This window comes from Natator depressus, chromosome 8, assembly GCF_965152275.1.
Source record: "Natator depressus isolate rNatDep1 chromosome 8, rNatDep2.hap1, whole genome shotgun sequence".
NCBI classification, from domain to species: Eukaryota; Metazoa; Chordata; order Testudines; family Cheloniidae; genus Natator; species Natator depressus.
The window spans coordinates 18,079,479-18,097,336 of record NC_134241.1 but is presented as its reverse complement, the minus strand read 5'-3'; the positions used below and the strand labels follow the sequence as shown (position 1 = coordinate 18,097,336).

The following is a 17,858-nucleotide window of genomic DNA, read 5'->3' as shown; positions in this document are numbered from 1 at the left end:
CTGCTTACAGCGCTGACCCTGCTATATTTTTATCCTTTGCCTGTGATACTTCAGTATGTATCCAAGCAAGCAAGCAAACACAAAGAGCAGAAGAAAGTTCCTAGCACGGCTCTTACATTTGGGCTGGTCTCTGGATGCTGACTGCCAGCCCCTCTCAGTGTGACAGAGGAGAAACAAGTCATCCAGACCACCAGGGACCACATTTGCTGTTGCCTCGTCATTAGCCATCACTCTCACTTTTGAAACTTGCCAAACAATGACAAATGCCTGACACTGGGGGAATTCAAGTGAGGACATCTCTTGTGTTTGTGTTAACATTGGTTCTACCCCCCACCCCCATGAAGGAGAGGCAGGGGAAGGAATAAGGAGGAGGGCTGGGCCATAAGGAGGAGGGCTGGGTAATAAACAGGAAAGGGGGAAAGGGAGGAGATCAAACAGGAAGAGACTGGTCAGTGAGAAGAAGAGAGTCCTGATGAACAGCCACCCATTCCAGTGCCTGCCTGGATTCCCAGCACACACCAGTCCATTGCAAAAGGTACTGTGCTGACATCCCAAATAGACTCTTCTATTTTCAGGGTTTTAGGACTCGGGTGTAAACATTCAGTCTAGGATGTTTCTTGCTAAATCTGGCCTCAAGCATGTGTGTAGCTCGTTTGCATTTTGTATGGTTCACCAATCTATTGCTCATGAAAGCTTGAGAGCCCTGGTGACAGAGATACTATAATTTAACCATAGACCAGATACAGCACAGGAAAAAAACAGTACAAACTTCTCCCATCAACAGCCCTCAGTCCTAACCAGAAATGGGAAAAGAACAGTTTCCACAGCTCATTTGGTCCTTGGCTTCTCTGCCCCTCCAGTGTATCCCATATACCCTCCCTTTGCTTTAGGGGAAGAACAGACTAGAAACTGGACTGAGACCCCCGCAGTGATCTGAAGCTAAGCTTGTGGGCACTATAGAAATGCTTAAGACAGAAAGACTGCAGACTCCTGTCATACTGGCAACTGAACAGCCTTCAAATCATAGCAGCTTTCAGCACCAACTGAACTTGAACTCCTGCCCAAGTGCTATACAGATCCATACCCCACCACCAGTCCCCTAAGGCTAAGCCATAACCATCTAGCTGGTTGTATAATGTGGATAAAAACCAACCAAGCAACAAACAGAAGTTATAATTTTTTCAGCTGCTTTTATATGTTCCTCCTGTATTACTTAAAAAGAGGGTTGTTGGGTTTTTATTTTATTTGGGGGGGGGGAATTGCAGGCACTTATTCCATGATGCGGTAATGTTTATGGACTAATCTGTTTTGGCATTTGGGAAAAAACAAACCTATTTTGAAACAGCTGAGATATCAAACTTTAAATATCATCTTCTGCTTCTGACCCTGTACATCTTTTTTTCCCTTGTTCTCAGAGCTACTGAAGGAATATTTAACACATCAATCTTCAACAGAAGAACACAGCAATTACATCTGGAGAAGGCCTGGTAGGCTGAAATCCTGGCCCCTTTGAAGTCGATGGCAAAACTCCACTGACCCCAGTGTAACCAGGATTTTACCCATAGTCTGATTTTTCCCCCAATCCCTCAGCCAATGCAGGACAACTTTTGACAGTTTATTTAAATTATTATACTGTGACATTATCCAGGGGAACTGGAGATGGGATACAGTCTTTTGTCCAGATTGTCCGGTCAAATTCAGCCAAGTTTATATGAAATGAGTTTAGTTGTCCTTATGCAGTTCCCTTAGGATGGGCATCGATCTCACAAAAATCCACCACCATAAAATGGTAGTTATAACAATGCCTTGGTCATCTCAGCAAAGAGGCCAAATACTGAATATGGCACAGACACTGAACTATCCTCTTATCCCTAGGCTTAGTTCCTATAATTCAGGGTTGAGGCACATGGGCTAGAGTGTAGGGGAAACCAACACTGCTACTGCTTAGGCTGCACCTCTTCTGTGGATAGACAATATCAGTCTCCAGGTCCAACAATCTGATACTTTTCCTGGGCACAGCAAACATTTCTGAAAAAATATATTATGAAATAGGAAAGACAAGATGCTTCACAGAATAAGAGAATCTTAAGAGCCAGTTCTTGAACCTGGGTGAAAAAGGAGCATCTGCAAAAATTCACATGCATCTATTCCAGCAACAATGTATATATGCAAAGAGCTGTTCAAATCCTCAGCTTGGACCTGCAGAGGTCAGTTTGCACAACCACATGACTGAAGTTTTTTGCAGGTATGGAGGGTGCAATGCACATTTTTCTAGTATACCCATTGCATTGAAGGCAGTGGATGCATGTGAATTTTTGCAGGTGTGCCAGGCTTGAAATTTTGTCCCTAAGAGAAAGAACATTGAGCGTCAAATTTAGACTTACTGTAAATGGATGCGACTCCATGGATTTCAGTGCCTAATTTTCACACACATTTACTTAGATTATACATGCAAACGGGATATTTATGAAAGCAAATGGCCAGTGCGACAAGTAAATCAGCATTTATGTTTGCAAATACCCAATGTGTGTGTGCAATCACAGTAATTGTAGAAGTACACTTGAAAATCAAGCCCTGAGCCTATATCACAATCAAAGGAGGATGCTGTTTACATGGAGCAAAGAGAATGGGGTATCTATACTGGGTTCAAGGGAGATATAAGCCAGGTGACATCCCAAAAGTATGTCAGGAATTTGTCATTCTGAATCCCATCATGAGTGCCTAGGCACAATGGGATTTTCACTTGGAAGTTCCTTTGCTGTGCATCCAGTAGTTGCTTAGGTCTTTCACTCTAAAGTATTTCTTGGCTTGTTCTAGTGGGTTTGATTTCTAAGCACAACATTTTTTTAATGTAGTTTCTGTTGTGTGAATTATACAGTGTATGCAGGCGAGCTCTGTGTACCATTGTCCCACAGGTAACTCGAAAAGAAAATTTCAAACGCCAGAGATGAAAGGGATGTTCTTCTGTCTCCCATAAATACTGCAGTTTCTACTTGTGGCTCTGTGCATTTGAAAGGCAGGAACATCTACAATCCGCTTTCTTATCTTTTCTTTTTAGAACATGTAACGCAGGGAAGCCCAAATATATTAGTGTCTTATCACTTTTCACTTGCCTTTTGTGTTTTCATGTGGATCACAGCTTCAGGTGATTCCCAGGGAACAGATGTTTTATTGAAAGCCTGACCCTGAGCATGTGCTGCTGGTACCAGCTTTTTTCTCTCATCTTCCCTCAGCCCCATGATTTACTCCCCCTGCTCTTCAGAAGTGACATCAAAAAGCAATGGTGAGGGCAGCTAAAACCAACTGCAGTAAAATGATGGGAAGCTGTAAGGAAGTGGTTTTATGTGAGGGTCTCAAAAAGTAGTTTCAGCCTGGGCCATGCTCAGCTTCTAGCACCTCACCAAGACACAGGACTGTCCTGTCCTGCCTCCTGTCCATCCAGTACCGTACACATTTTGGCGTGGGGCTAGTGTGCACGAGGCATCTATGGACTTTCAAATCAAGATCAACAGGTGCACTTATAACACGTGTATGCTCCTGCTGTGCTGCAAAGCACCACTTTTTTGCATGCAAATTGGGCAATTAGGCATGCAAACAAGCACTTAGACAAAGATCCATTGCATATGTGCAAATGCTCATTTGCACAGACAAATGCAGAGTTGTACCAGCACAACAGATGCTCCTACTGTGATCTACTCTGCAGATTTGACTCAGAGGGTATGTCTACACTGCAATTAGACACCCATGGCTGGGCCAGTCAGGCTGACTTTGTCCCCCAGGGTCAAATTAATATCTGGGGTAACAAGAGAGTTATACCAGAGATTGATTTGTCCTGAGATGTTCAGAATAGGACAGTTATTTTTCATGTGTGCATCAGACTTTTCAGCACCTATCTGAACAGAACTTCTCAACCTGCTGAGTTCTAGTCTCTACTCTTCAGTACTCAATCTACATCTTTACTATGACCAGGTTCTTCCACAGTGTAAGTCAGTCTTTTCCCCCTCCTCCAGAAAAACTGCTATAGCTTTACTAAAAAGAAAAGGAGTACTTGTGGCACCTTAAGAGACTAACAAATTTATTTGAGCATAAGCTTTCGTGAGCTACAGCTACAGCTCACTTCATCGGATGCATTCAGTAGCTTTACTGTTACTTCTCAGAATCTCTCATGTCACAGCTGGACAGCATCTGACTCCAGTGAATCACCAGTGAAATCAAATGGATACATGTCTTGAGCACTGTAATATCATATACAATATCAATTTAAACCTCACACTGAAATGGCTCTAAATCCTTTATTTTTCACCCTTGTCTATGCATACAGGGCCCAATTCTTAAATCTGGCCCACCATGCTTGGCAAAGGATCCAATGTGGCTGTACAACACCTTTTCTGTTCCCAGAATTTAGGGGCTGCCAGAGCATCTGAACTATTCTAACTTCTGTTGAAATTACAAAACACTATACGTTTAAATAGATGCTGAATTATTTAGTGCCTTTGCACTGTCCAAATGCTGTGTTCTTTTGGTAGATGATGACTTGGTTTATCTCCCAGCTCTTTTGTTATGACAGTCAGTAAATGGAGAGATATTGCACTCCTCAACAATTTATAAATAATAACCTGCATTAAGGATCATGCTCAACCACTGAGTTTGGGTTACAAATCAGGCAGTGACAGAGGTGAAGACCTTTAGCTTACCTCCTGGAGGAAATGCCTGGCTCTGGATTTCTCTCAGGTGCTTAGACTGGAAGGCTTCATGGCCATTTGCTTCTTTATCACTTGGAACACAACAACCGTTTCCAAGCATGGATCCACGAGCTATTGGATCAGCTCTCGGTTTTCCAATGGGCACCTCAAGATAATAAACTAATAGTAATATTTATCATTTAGAGCATGTCTACATAGAGAAGCTATTAGGAAATAAGCCAGGCTGTGAAAGAGTGCAATAGCTATTCCACAATAACTCTCCATGTGGACATTTTTATTCCACACTAACAGCCACACTTTATGTGGCTTAGGTTAGTCCACTCTTAGTGCAAAATGAGAGTGTCCACAGGGGGGCGCTAGTGTAGAATAGCTATTCCAGGCTATCTTCCTGCATAGACTAGCCCTTAGAAGGCACATATTTAAGGCAGCATGGATGGTTTAAAGAAGGGGTCCCAGAGCTGGAGTTCAAGCCCTTAGAAGTCTGGAGTTCTAATCCTGGTTCTACCACTGTGCAGCCTTGGACCAGTCACACCAACCCTCTGTGTCAGTTTCCCCATCTGTATGAGGGGGCTTTAGCATTTTCCTACTTCCCAGTGGTGTTATAGAGACACATTCATTAATGCTGGTCCAATATTTCAAATCCGCAAAGAGCTCTATAGTTTGTTAATTATTGGTATCATTGTTATTCTTACATTTGCCTCCTGGAAACACTCTACAAACTTTAATTAATTAACCCTCACAACACCTGGCAGAGAAGGGAGGTAAGTATTCAGATGAGAGAGAATTCAAAGTATTTGTTTGTTGTAAACTTTGACAGTGCACTGAAGCTAACATTTTCCATCCTGGGCCTTAAAGCTGGCCTGCTAAATCCATATGCACTAAATATAAGTGGTCTGATTATGAGCTCTGCTGAGCACCCGCACATCCAGTTCATGTCAATGGGGAAAGATCGGTACTCAGTACCTTTGAAAATCAGGCCACTTTTATTTTGAAGTGTAACTATAGACTTAGAAGGATTCACTTTAGTCACCCAGGTTGGAAAATTTTAGACTATGTCAATAAAATTTTTTAATAGTCAGTCTAGATTATGTAGCATTATTGCTGCTTTAAAATGCTCCATTCATTTAAAAAATAATCAAATCTTTTCATCTCCTTTGGCATATTGCTTTTTCCCCCCTATAAAATAGAAAAGAATTTTATAAGCACTCTCACACAATACATAGTTCTAAATTTGCTTTACAGAACAAAACCCAAATCTTTGCTTTGCTGAAGGAACAAATTTGTATCTAACACTGTCCAGGTGAAGTAACCCCAGCTACTGCTGTGAAAGGAGAAATCCACTTCCTTGCTTTCCAATGTAGTTAGCTGGAAATAGCCAGTGAAGGTGCATGACTGAAATAAATTCCTTTCACTTTATACCAGTGTAGTAGAATATTTCCTTTTTGACTCAGTGCATTTCTGTATGGCTCTCGTATCTCTGTGCTGTTTGCTCTGAATGCCCAAATGAAGCCTATGGCAAAATGTACTCAGTATCCCCAGACTGATTAAGTTGAAACAACAGGTGGCATGAAAAGAAAGTCCCATTTTCCCTTGTGTAGCTAACTGTTAAGTTGGTTTTATTAGGGATGAGCTTACGTTATTACATTCCCATGCCTTGCAATGCTGCATTTTAGGGTCTGCCAGGCTTTCCAGCATAAATCTTCATTTTTCAGGCTTAGCAGCTCATCACACCAGGACGGTTGCCCTAGAAAAGAGGGATGATAGTAGTTATTATTTGAGAGATGTCCACGGAGGGGTAAATTCTCTGCCCCAAGCCCTGCCTGAGTAACTGTCCTGAGCACTGGTGACTTCCTTTGGCACAGGGAGGCAGAAATCCTGTTCCCAAGGCTTTGGAGCAGCAATGGCTCCAGTCTATGTTGCTAATCTCACCCCAGGCTGGAGTAGCCTCCACAGTCTTTGTGCTCCTGCTCCATGGGAAAAGTATCTGTCTGTATACTTGTATGGCCCTCATCACTGCAGCAGCTGAGGAAATACCTGGGGGATTCACAGGCTCTGCCCCTCCCCCTTCCTTTGCATACTCTCATGTTGCACACAGACAAGGAGTGCGTGCAGATCTGAGCTCCAGTCCCTTGTGTGGGCTCCCAAAATCTTGCCTCCTCCTGATGTGCACTCGAACTTCACTGGATCTGGACTTTCTGCACATGTACCTCCAGTGCACTCACAAAATGCCGACCTGTAATTCAGACTTAGTAAGACCAATATGTGGTGAATATGACTATGAATATGTGGTGGTTTGCTACATTACATGCAGGATTTGCAAGGGCAATGGATGCGCTCTGCCTGGTATTTTGGGACCCTGGTTTGAAAATTTGGCCCATCGAGTGTTTCAGTTACACGAGTTTAAAATGTACATTTTTGCAGGCGAGAGCAAAGGCCGGAGGAAAGGGAAAAGAGAATATTTTCAAAACAAGATGAAACACTGGATATACGCAGTATGCAAAAAAACATGGAGATGAGTGGAGCTATGGGACTGTCTTAAATTTTAGGTGATGCCATACCCCTCATTCTACATTCAGGTCACCACAGCACCATACCGCCAGACTCAGATTCCCTTATTCAGCCAGACCAGTCCAATGAAAACAGTTTCAGTATGAAGGGGTTGGGATGGGAGTTTTATGACTTTCCCCCAGAAAAGTCAGCTCAGATTCATCATCTAATTTTCAAGTAAGTAATTTATACCCAGCGATTCCTCTAAGGATACACATTGAGTAAACATCACAGCCCTGATTAGAACTAGAACCATTAATGGTCCCAAACCTTTACTATCGGCATTAATTCACTACTCCTAACCCATACTCAAGTTGGCATAAGGCTAAGGAAAAGACTTGTAATTTCCTGTTAATCCCTAGGAACTCAGTGCTGTTGTATTTTAAGACCAACACCAGAACCTTTTTATTTCTATGCTTGGTCTTAAAACCATTCTTTTAATCTGAAACTGAGCTGTTTGGGCCAACTGCTGTGTATATTATGATCCCATTCACTGAGACCAATGGTAAATCTAGTTGATTGAATATTGGATTAGAAATTGGCACCATTAAATTGGTACCTGTGGTCTACTAATCCTAGCTGTCATTAACTGGCTGTGTGACCTTGGGAAACCACTGACCTATTTGCACCTCAGTTTCTCTGTCCTTTATATGGGAATAATGATTCTTGCTTTCACATTTACAGGCCAAAAATAATGTATTCTAGGGCTGACACAAAAGTTTCAACAGAAAATTTTCACTGACAGAAAATTAGATTTTCAACTAAATAAAAATTTTCAAGGAAAATATCTGATTTCCTACAAATGGGAAAAAAAAAGATTTTTCATCAGAAAACTGAACATTTTTTTCCTTCAAAATCTACTGAAAACTGAAGAAAACCCATTTAAAGTTTCCAGATTTCTTTTTTAATTAAAAATATAAATTTTCCATGGGAAAAGAAATTTGAATCAGCTTTAAGATATGCACTATTATTATTCATTTATTAATTGAAATCTTGAATTAATTAGAGTTTAGTTTTGCCCAATGGCTTTGGCCAAGCATGCCAACATATATAGTCACCACCACATCCCAGGGCTGGTCAGTTCCCTCAGACAGTTGCTGAATCTACAGATGTCAAAACGTCCTCCCCGACTGCTTCAAATGAGCTGTAAGTGGAGCAACTCAGCTAAGCTTGGTGACACTCTAGAGCTTCTCCTGGGCCAAATGCTGGCCTCACTGATGTCACTGTTCATGCAAACCTGGAAATCAGGCTAGAAACTTCATGAAAATCAGCCCAATCATGATATTTCCAGCTGGGCCAGAAATAGAATATGGGCTAGGCTATATACAGTTTTTGTACCAATATAACTATTATGGTTAGGGATGTGATTTTTTTTTATTGAAATACACAACCCCTAGTGAGGATGCAGTTATACCAATACAGAGGTGCCTTATTCCAGTATAGCTTATTCCTCTTCCTATAGAGGAATAAGTTATACCAGCATAAGTATATTTATATTGGTTTAACTGCATCCATCCTCAGGGGATTGTACCCCTTTAACTGTACTGGTAAAGGGGTACACCTTGTGCATGCATACAAGGCCTATCCCTTCTTGTATGTGTTCACTTTCAGTCAGGGATGAAACCAGGAAGCACAGAAGCACCCAGGGAAAATGAAAACAAAAGAAAGTTAACTGGGTATTTTCAATCATCAGAAGAGTTGAGTTAGTGGTTCAGAGGCAGATTTAGGCTATTTTTGCTTTTCAAACCATTACTCCATCTCTCATTGGGTCTGCAGAACTGCCTGGCATAAAGTATAAATGTCACGCGGGCTAGGGAGGTGTTCAGCACTTTCTGCTGCACACCAGCTTCCCTCGGGTATATCCCTGACAGGTGTAACACAGAGAGGCAGCCATCCCCCAAGCACACAGCCCCTGCATTATGCATCTCTGTGTTGCTAGGTTTGGTCTTATAGGGTTTTTTTTTCCTCCCCCTTCTCATCTCCCTATGATATCAAATGTGCTTCTATTGATTTCCTCCCTGCATTTGTTTTTGTTATTCATTATTAATGGGATCATTTTTCCATCCTTCGTGCATGAAGGCAAATTTTGTGTAAAAATCAATTGAGTGAGTGCCGCCAATGGCTTGTTTGGTTTTCTTTGCTTTCATCTCCTGTGTGCAGTCCCCGGGAGACGGAGAGCAGGATATTAGGGAACAAGCACAGAATGGAAAAAAAAAATCAATTGTTAGTGGTTCAGAAACCATGTAAGGGACCTGTCTTGCCAAATCTCTTTCAGTGCAGCATGCACTTTATTGAGCTTTCCCCCTCCCAGCCCAGGTTGGATTGCTCCTTCTCTACTCCCTCACCCACTGCAATCATTAAATGGGAACTCCTTTTCCCATAATGATCACAGCCAGAAATGGGGGTGGGGTTTTCTTTTAAAGGAATCAATTATTACAGGATGATTCCACAGAACCACTGAACATGGGTAATACCTGACCCAGCCCAGCCCCTCCAGCGTATGAAAGACTAAATGTATTGGAGCCCAATATTACAAAGTACTGAGCACCTCAAGATTCATTGAGACTAATGGGAGTTAAGGACATGTTACATCTCATCTGAGCTAGTCATAACCCTAAAGGATCTAGCCCCTAAGGAGCAGCTTCTGGGTGTTGTAATACTAATACTGCCTTGCAAGGAACTAAAGGGTCACTTCTCCTGTCCTTCTAAATGCCTAGCTCCAAGTGATGTCAACGTGGGTTTCCTCAGCATAGACAAAGAATATCAGACATCTGCATTTGCTGCCACAGCCTGAACTCAGATCACATCTGAGACAGTGTCCTGGAAGACATCACCAACTACAGACTCTCTTCCTTCCGTAAAAATCCACCCAGCTACTGTTGAGCGCAAGAGAAACCCTATATGCCAGTCACAGTATAGATCTCATACAACATGGTACCTTGTTAAAAACCCTGGGTGAAATTCCTGGCTCCACTGAAGTCAATGGAAGCTTTGCCATGGACTTCCCCCCTGGAATTTCAATGGAATTACACCAGAGGTAAATTTGGCCCAGAGAGCCACAGTGGGGATGGGGGAAAGGAGGAGGGTGCTAGAAGCCCAGTGTAGACTAGATTTAAATTAAAAAGCCCAGTGTAGACTAGACTTAAATTAAAAAGATCAGGCTCTAGGAAGGTGTGAATGCCTTTTTGCTATATTGCTCTAGTAACTTGCGGTGGAGTACATTGTCATACAAGTGTTATCTCCTCACGATGCAGAAGATAATATAATTTCACGGCCATGGTGTAACAATATCACATTACCAATACTAAAGTGTAGCAGATCTGACTCGTTGCAGAGGTTCTCAAGTGTGAAAGTTGCCCTTGGCTCCTGTTCATAAGGGGCTTTTGACAATTGCATCATGGAGTCCCAGTTTGGTCTTAGCTTTCATTACATGGCTACAAGGTGTGAAAAATTCAGTGTCATATCATCTCTACATAATTCTCATTTGGTCTCCAAGGTTTAAAGAAATATAATAATCTCCTACTGCAAGTCCAAGTCTATTTAATGTAATACTTGATCTTAAAACAGGATTATAGGAGGTTACATTTATTTAAAAAAAAATACCTAGGAACAACAACCTCTTAACACCAGAAACATGGAAGCCCCAAGGGACAAGAGTGTTTGACTCACAGGCTCAGTTCAGCCCTGTGAAACATTAATGAACAAACCTAAGGTCCTGATCCTGCAAGAACTTCTGCACGTGAATAACTTTTTGCACTGCGACCCATGGGACTATTCGCTCACTCTGTGTGCCTAAGACTTTGCAGCATCAGAGGGTAACATTTTATTTACTTTAGTTGTAGTTTGCCAGTTACCTTCTCTGCATCATTCTTGATTGTAATCTTGTTGCTCTGCCCAGATGGGCTAGCTCTTTAGAATTTGTAGTTTTGACATGTTTACTTTGCTGGTTCTTGAAAGTTCTTTCTCTGTAGGAAAACAAAAATTTAAATAGGAAAAATATGTATAAAATAGCAGATAATGACAGCCCATTGATAGTTCAAACTACTGAGAGCAGATCAGGGTCTGGCCTTTTGTCTATAAAGACCTGGGGTGAAATCTTGGCCCCTTTGAAATTAATGGGAGTTTTGCCATTGACTTCAATGGGAATAACATTTCACCTCTGGATTCAACCCTGATTCAGTCACAGAGATGAAAAGGAGTTAGGTGGGTCTCATGCCAAACTTCCCTTAAACACATTGCAGGTTACAAGGATACAGTATTATACACAATTCACAGGAAGCTCAGAACTGAACTAGCTTGTGTTGATGGTGAGAAAGACTGAAGTTCATTTCCCCATGTGTACCTGGAATATTAGGACAGTGACAGTTCAGGATTGAGGCGGACTACAAAAATATGTTTCCCATTCCAGAAGTGGAATAAGAATGGGTGTTGCAGGACAGAACTGCAACATATTAGTCAGAGCACTGAAGGAAATATTCCCATGACACCTGCCAGCATTGTGCCTCCGCTAGCCAATACTATTAGTCCCTCACTTTAAATAGGCCCTAAATCAATTCACAAATGATATCAAATAATCAGCACCAACAGTTAGAAGATCAGTTCAGTATAAAACTTTCTTCTCCTCTGGATTTAATGAAGGAAGTTGGAGCTCTGCAATGTCTCAAACAGATGAGTCTTGTATATTTCACATCTTTGGTACAGAGAACAAACAGCAGCCCCGCTGCTCATCCATTCAACCATGTTTAAAGAACAATTAAAGTGAATATAGTAAGGTTCTAAGACAGACCATCATCTCACCATCTGGAGAAGTGATTGTCCACCACCGAGACTTTTATCTCACAGGTGAGCCTGTTCATGGAGAATGTTAAGCAAGTTCGCAGATAGAGTAAAACTGAAGTTTTAGTTAGATTCCCCTTTTTAATATCTTGTGCTGACATGTCTGGGACTGGAGTGGGTGCATAGGGAGGGCACAACACAGCAGGGATGAAATAAAAAAAATTAGTCAGCTCTCTGCATTTGGTGTACCAAGCTGTGTTCCAAGTAATCTTGCTCTCCACACTTCCATAGACAGCTTTGATGATAAAAAAGCACAGGGTTTGTAATGACTCATTTTAAAGAAAAAATGTAAAATAAAAAAGGGGCACAAGTCCTACATCCTAAATGAATCCTGTTTAGATTACACAGGTAGGCCTGATCCTGCCATTATACTTCAATGAAATTAGGACCAGGCCTTTATAACTAATGATTTATTAGGCAATAGGATGGTTTATAGGCTTGGTAGTAACCCTTTCACCTTTAGTTTGCTAGTTTGAATCCAACCTAAATCAGTAGTGGCTGAAAGGAATAATCATCAGATAATTGTTTGGCATTCTACGTAAAATAAATTTGAGGGCTCAGCCTAGTTCCTAGCATTAGTGTTCACATCACACACATGCACCACAGACACAACTGTCACTGCTTAAAAAAGAGGCACTGAACTGCCTTCACCCTGAGAGGTAGCCCATCAAGGTTCAGATTGAGGGAGACAATGATGGGGAAGTTTCTACCAGTCTTATATTTGTTCTGCAAAAATAGGACTTCAGTTCCCAGGATTGTCAGCCTGTATCCTTTCTCCAGCACTAGAGCCCAAAAAATAAAAAAATCCCATGAAATGACATATTAATCCCTGCCATGCCATTGGAATTATATTCCCAATATCATAAAACAGATCTTTAAATCCAGCACCAGCAATCTACAGGGTTATGTAAGCAATTTCTCACCACAGGTGAAAAAAAATCACATTGCTCCTCTGATTTGACTACAATTTTGTTGGAGTGCCAAGCCTGGATCATTATTTTTATATAGTTAAGTGTTTAAATGTTTTTGAACAAACAGGACCTTAAATAATTTGCAATCAGAGATAATGGATACCATGATTCACGTGTGATGCATTGCAAGAAGGCAGCAGAGTTGTATCAGGGAGGAATTTGGCCCAATACGTCCACATCACAAAAAACATTATATGACCTGGCACAATTCAACACAGTTAATAATAAAATAATGATGACTGTCTATTCTCAGAAGCCCAAGGGCCAAATTTAGACCTGGCATAAGCAGGTATAGATTTAACTTTAAAAGAGCTGTATTTGCTTATACCAGGTCTGAAAATGACCCCAACAGTGCAATAGAAAAAGTGCTGTGGGTCACACCCAAAGTGCATTAACAGAGCAATGTGGAAGAACTATACACAGAACCTTTGTACATTGGGCCTGAGTTTCCTTTCAGCTACAGCTGATTTACACATCTGAGTGTGACCCATAGCACTTTTTCTATTGCACTTTTGGGGTCATTTTCAGACCTGGTACACATCTGTAACACTGTTGGCTTCAGTGGAGTTACTTGATGGTGTGTATGCATGTGTGTGGGATCAGAATCCAGCCCAATACACTTGACTTTAACTAGTGCTATCAGTCTCTTGTATCCATCAATGCAAAAGCCACCCCTAAGGTATTGGTTTGTGGTAGTTTTATATTCATGTGGTGCTACATTTTGTTTACATCAAGAGAAAACTATTCACCTTTTCTCCCTCTTTCCTAAGGAACAAACACAGGCCCTGATCCTATTCCCACTGATGTCAAAGAGCATTTTGCCACTGGCTTCAGTGAAATCACACAAGGCCCATATATTGTTGTCTATTTGTAATCAGAGCTCTAAGGTACTTATACAAAATTGCCACAAAATTGGACTGGTCCAGGAAAAAAAAAGCCTGCAAACCCAGCCTATTTTTCCACCCTTTACCATAATGAGAATGAAAATAAAAATATTTTACTCTCCCATTTAAAAAGTTCCTTTCCTTAGGTGAATATAATCACAAAATATTCTTCATCTGGTAACTCAGCTTTAGTTGGGCTTTAGCAAGGCACACCCTAGAACTAGAGCTGCCTGGAGAACAATTCCATTTTGGGACAATTTTTGATGTTTCAGAATTTGTCTTTTGTTCCTTACTGGAATGAAGACCAAACCTTTTGACCATTTTCATTAAATGGAATTGTGGCAGAAACATCCATTTTTCTGATGGAAAATATCAGGTTTTGTATTCAAGTCTCTCTCTCTCTCTCTCTCTCTCTCTTTTGTGACCAGAGAGTTCATCCTGGATTTCAGAAACCTTTCCATCAAAAACTTTGTCAATGTTTCAACTTCAATGAAACAGAAAATTTTGACAAAAAGTGTTGTTGAAAATGTTCTATATCCTATTTAGAACTAAAGGGGGGGTTAGGATGGATTTCAAAAGGAATTTAAGAACCATGGATGTCAGAATCTAGCATAAGGGGGAAAATCCTGGACCTACTGAGTTTTGCCATTGACTTCAATGAGGCTAAGAAATTACACCTGCATTGGTAGCTTTCAGGTGATACATTTCTGTTAGGATCATATACATTGACTAATTGGTAAGGTAGGTCTAACTAACCTAGCAGCTTCAGAGCCTGATGCTCACACACACCGATATTTTCCTTTGGATAAGACAAAGCTACATTTGCTATAATCTTCTAAACAAAGATCCAGATAGAGCTGAGATACTTGGAAAAGTCCATGCTAAGAAGACAGACTGTACCGCTTTCATATTGGCTGTAACAGCCCTGGCTTCACATCATTTTTCTGCCCCTCATGCTAATAATTGTATTTTTTATTCATTCAATTACAAGGAAATGGGCACAAGACATTTATATTAGCAAGCTTAACGCTCAGCTAATGGAGGAGCCTAATGACTAATTGATCAGCTCCCAAGCACCACTACAGCGCAAAATGGCTTAGAGGAATTGATGCAATTAGTTTGGGTTTGGTAGCGATTGAGTGCATATAAAAGTAAGCCCTGATTGAGGAGGGGTGGACACTGACTAGCTCTGCTCAGGAGGTGAGCAGCCAGGAAGAACCTCAAGCACCATCGGGCTACACCAACCAGCCCCTTTGTTGTAGGGGAGTGAGGGTGCGATGCACAATGGGGATGTGGGGGCTAGTCGCCCAGGCCCGTAGCCAGAACCCTTCCCAAGGCCAGTTCGCCACGACTCGGGGGGGGGGACGGTAATTACAGGTTGCGGGTCTGCTCCAGGCAGCGGGAAATGAAGACGGAATATGTGCTGGGGGGGTGAAACAGGAGGGGAACGTGGCCTACAGGCCCCTCTTATGAACAGCTCCAGAGCCTGGGAACCCAGGTCAGCTGCTTCCTCTTCTTCCCCCCGAGGAAACAAGGGGCTTTGCTCAGCTCCCACCGAAGTCCACGTCCACGCGAGTTTCGTGTCGATTTCACGGGGACCAGGATCGGTCCGAACTGCTCCCCTGCCTGTTGTTTGCACGGACCCGCTTCTTCCCAGCCTGGCTTAAAACCCTACTCGGACATTGTCCATTCGCCTCAGGCGGGTGCGCGCGGGGGTAACGTTACGCCCGGCCCAAGGTTCGGAAGGCCCCTGCCTCCCCGCCGCGTTCCCGCTCTCCAGTCCGCCCGGCGCGTGGCGGCAGCGCGAGCGCCCTGCAGGCGAGGGAGCAGGCTTGGGCGTTGGGTGCACGCTATTATAAGCAAACGTCTGGGCATTTGCAAACACACACACATCCCCGCCCCCCCCCCAAAAAAAATCGACGTTCGTTCCTTTGGAGGTGAGGGTGAAAGAGCTCTCCACCCCCTCCCCCTCCCCCCCAGCTCTGCCAACCTCCTGCGCAGCTCCCAGGCGCCTTCTCAGCGGCTGGCTATCCATCAGACGGAAAGATTTGCAAAGCCGCTAAAAACGCGGGGTTTGCCTCTAACTCCAGCACGGGCCAGTGGAAGGCTCCCAGCCTCTCCCCCGTTGGTCTCCGCGGACGGGGCAGCTCCCTTCTGGGCTTCCTGTGCCGTTAGGGGGCTCCCGAGCGGGGAGGAGAAGCAGAAGCGCCAGCGTCTTTGACTGGGTGCTGCTCGGGCCGGACTGGCGCGTTTTCTCGCCTTCCTGTGCAGCGAAGTCGTTGGGCCGCAGGAGCGCCGGCTCCCGGGGCCAGCTCAGGGAACGAAAGTGTAACTGAATCATTGTTAATGAGCAGAGGGGTGCCTGGTTTGGGGAGAGCGAGCGACGTGGCCACAGAGTGGGGCAAAGGCCCTGCCCCTCGCAGTACCAGCAGTGGGCTCTTTGAGACTGGGGGGTTCCCCTAAAACTCGCTAGCGTCCAGCTATCCCTGGCACTCTGAATTTCGCTCCAAAGGGAGAGACATAGGTGACAGATTTACCAGGTCTCAGAACCAAATAAATCTAGACACCCACACTTCAGCTGTCTGTAAATAAACCACCGTAAGCACACACGCACAGAGATCACACACACGTATCCTACCCCCAGACAGATTATTCATTCTCCCACAGATTACGCACTTCTTTCCTTTGGCCACTGCTGTCAAACAAAAGGGTCTGGGCTCTTCAAAGTGTTATAGTTTAACTTTCCACCAGCAGCATCTCCTTGTGAATTCTGCCTTTGCTTTTGCTGGCAACAGAGCACAGTGACTTTCTTGCCCAAATATCCTAGTCCGAGTTGAGAGAGATTGCAACCAAAAACAAGCTCACTGCAAATCTACGCTCTGCTCGTTCTGGTGTTAGAGACAAGCGGACGGTTTGCTACCATTCCTGTGTTGGGAGACCATAGAAGATCTAGCCTTCTCTGCCCCCAGGTCCTTCAGGGCAACATTAGTACATTTGCTCCAAAAGGATTAAATCTTACCTCAGACAGTTTGTGACTAAGAGCAGGGAGCCATTGGCAGCACTTTCCAAACCAGGCAGCTGATAAAATAATAAAATACAACAGCCATCTTATAAATAAAAGATGCGGTGCTAAAAGAGGGGTTGGTTTTTTTTAAGAAGGCATCTCTTCTGAAAGTGGGATCCAGGGAAAAACTTGGAGAAAGTTCCCTACATCAAACAAAAGCATTTAGCAGCCGCAATGATCTGTCCAGTTCTGAAATCCAGAATGCCTTGCTGCTAAAGCCAGAAGGAAGGAAACAGCATTTTGAGGGTTTAAGAAATGTTCTCAGTTCAGAGTTGTATCGGGAGGAATAAAAATCATATAAGCCAGGAAAAGAGGAAAATAAGAAGCTGGTGCATTATCCAATCACCTTTTAAATTGAATTGGTGTTTTCGTTTTTCTAGCATCTGGTTGGTGTATTTGTCAGATATTTATTGGATCAAAAATATTTGACCTGGCATAGAAATACCGTCTACCTTGATTCCAGAACAACGCTTCTGGCTAATTTATTAGAGCGCATATTTTAACCCCACATTTAGGAAATAATTTCTCTATCTGAAACTCCAAAAATAACTTAAATAAACAACCACCAGCAACTACAGCTTCTTGTTTTTGTTGATCTTGATATCTTGGCTGTAAAACAAACAAACCCACAAATAAATATAATAGGTGACGTTAATAGGATTTTAAAGATTGAGAAAAATATTAAAAATATATCTTACCTGGACTTAACAAACCCAGCCATGCCCTTATAGAGTATCTGCTGAAATCCTAGTGGACAGTAGTGAAAGGAGGCAGCCTGAATTGCTTTTGCCCTTTTTATACTACGATAGCCAATTAATATTGCATCACCCTTATTTTAAATTTTCAAAACCCA

The 17,858-nt window shown here is 42.6% G+C and overlaps 1 long non-coding RNA gene across 1 annotated transcript; it reads right to left on the bottom strand.

Moving 5' to 3' along the window:
• Positions 1–6,186: 6,186 nt before the first annotated feature.
• On the bottom strand, positions 6,187–17,784 carry LOC141992003 (uncharacterized). The gene is made up of 3 exons (XR_012640511.1): positions 17,704–17,784; positions 11,105–11,215; positions 6,187–6,447 (listed from the first exon to the last, which is right to left on the bottom strand). It is a non-coding gene; the product is annotated as an uncharacterized LOC141992003 (long non-coding RNA).
• Positions 17,785–17,858: the final 74 nt, after the last annotated feature.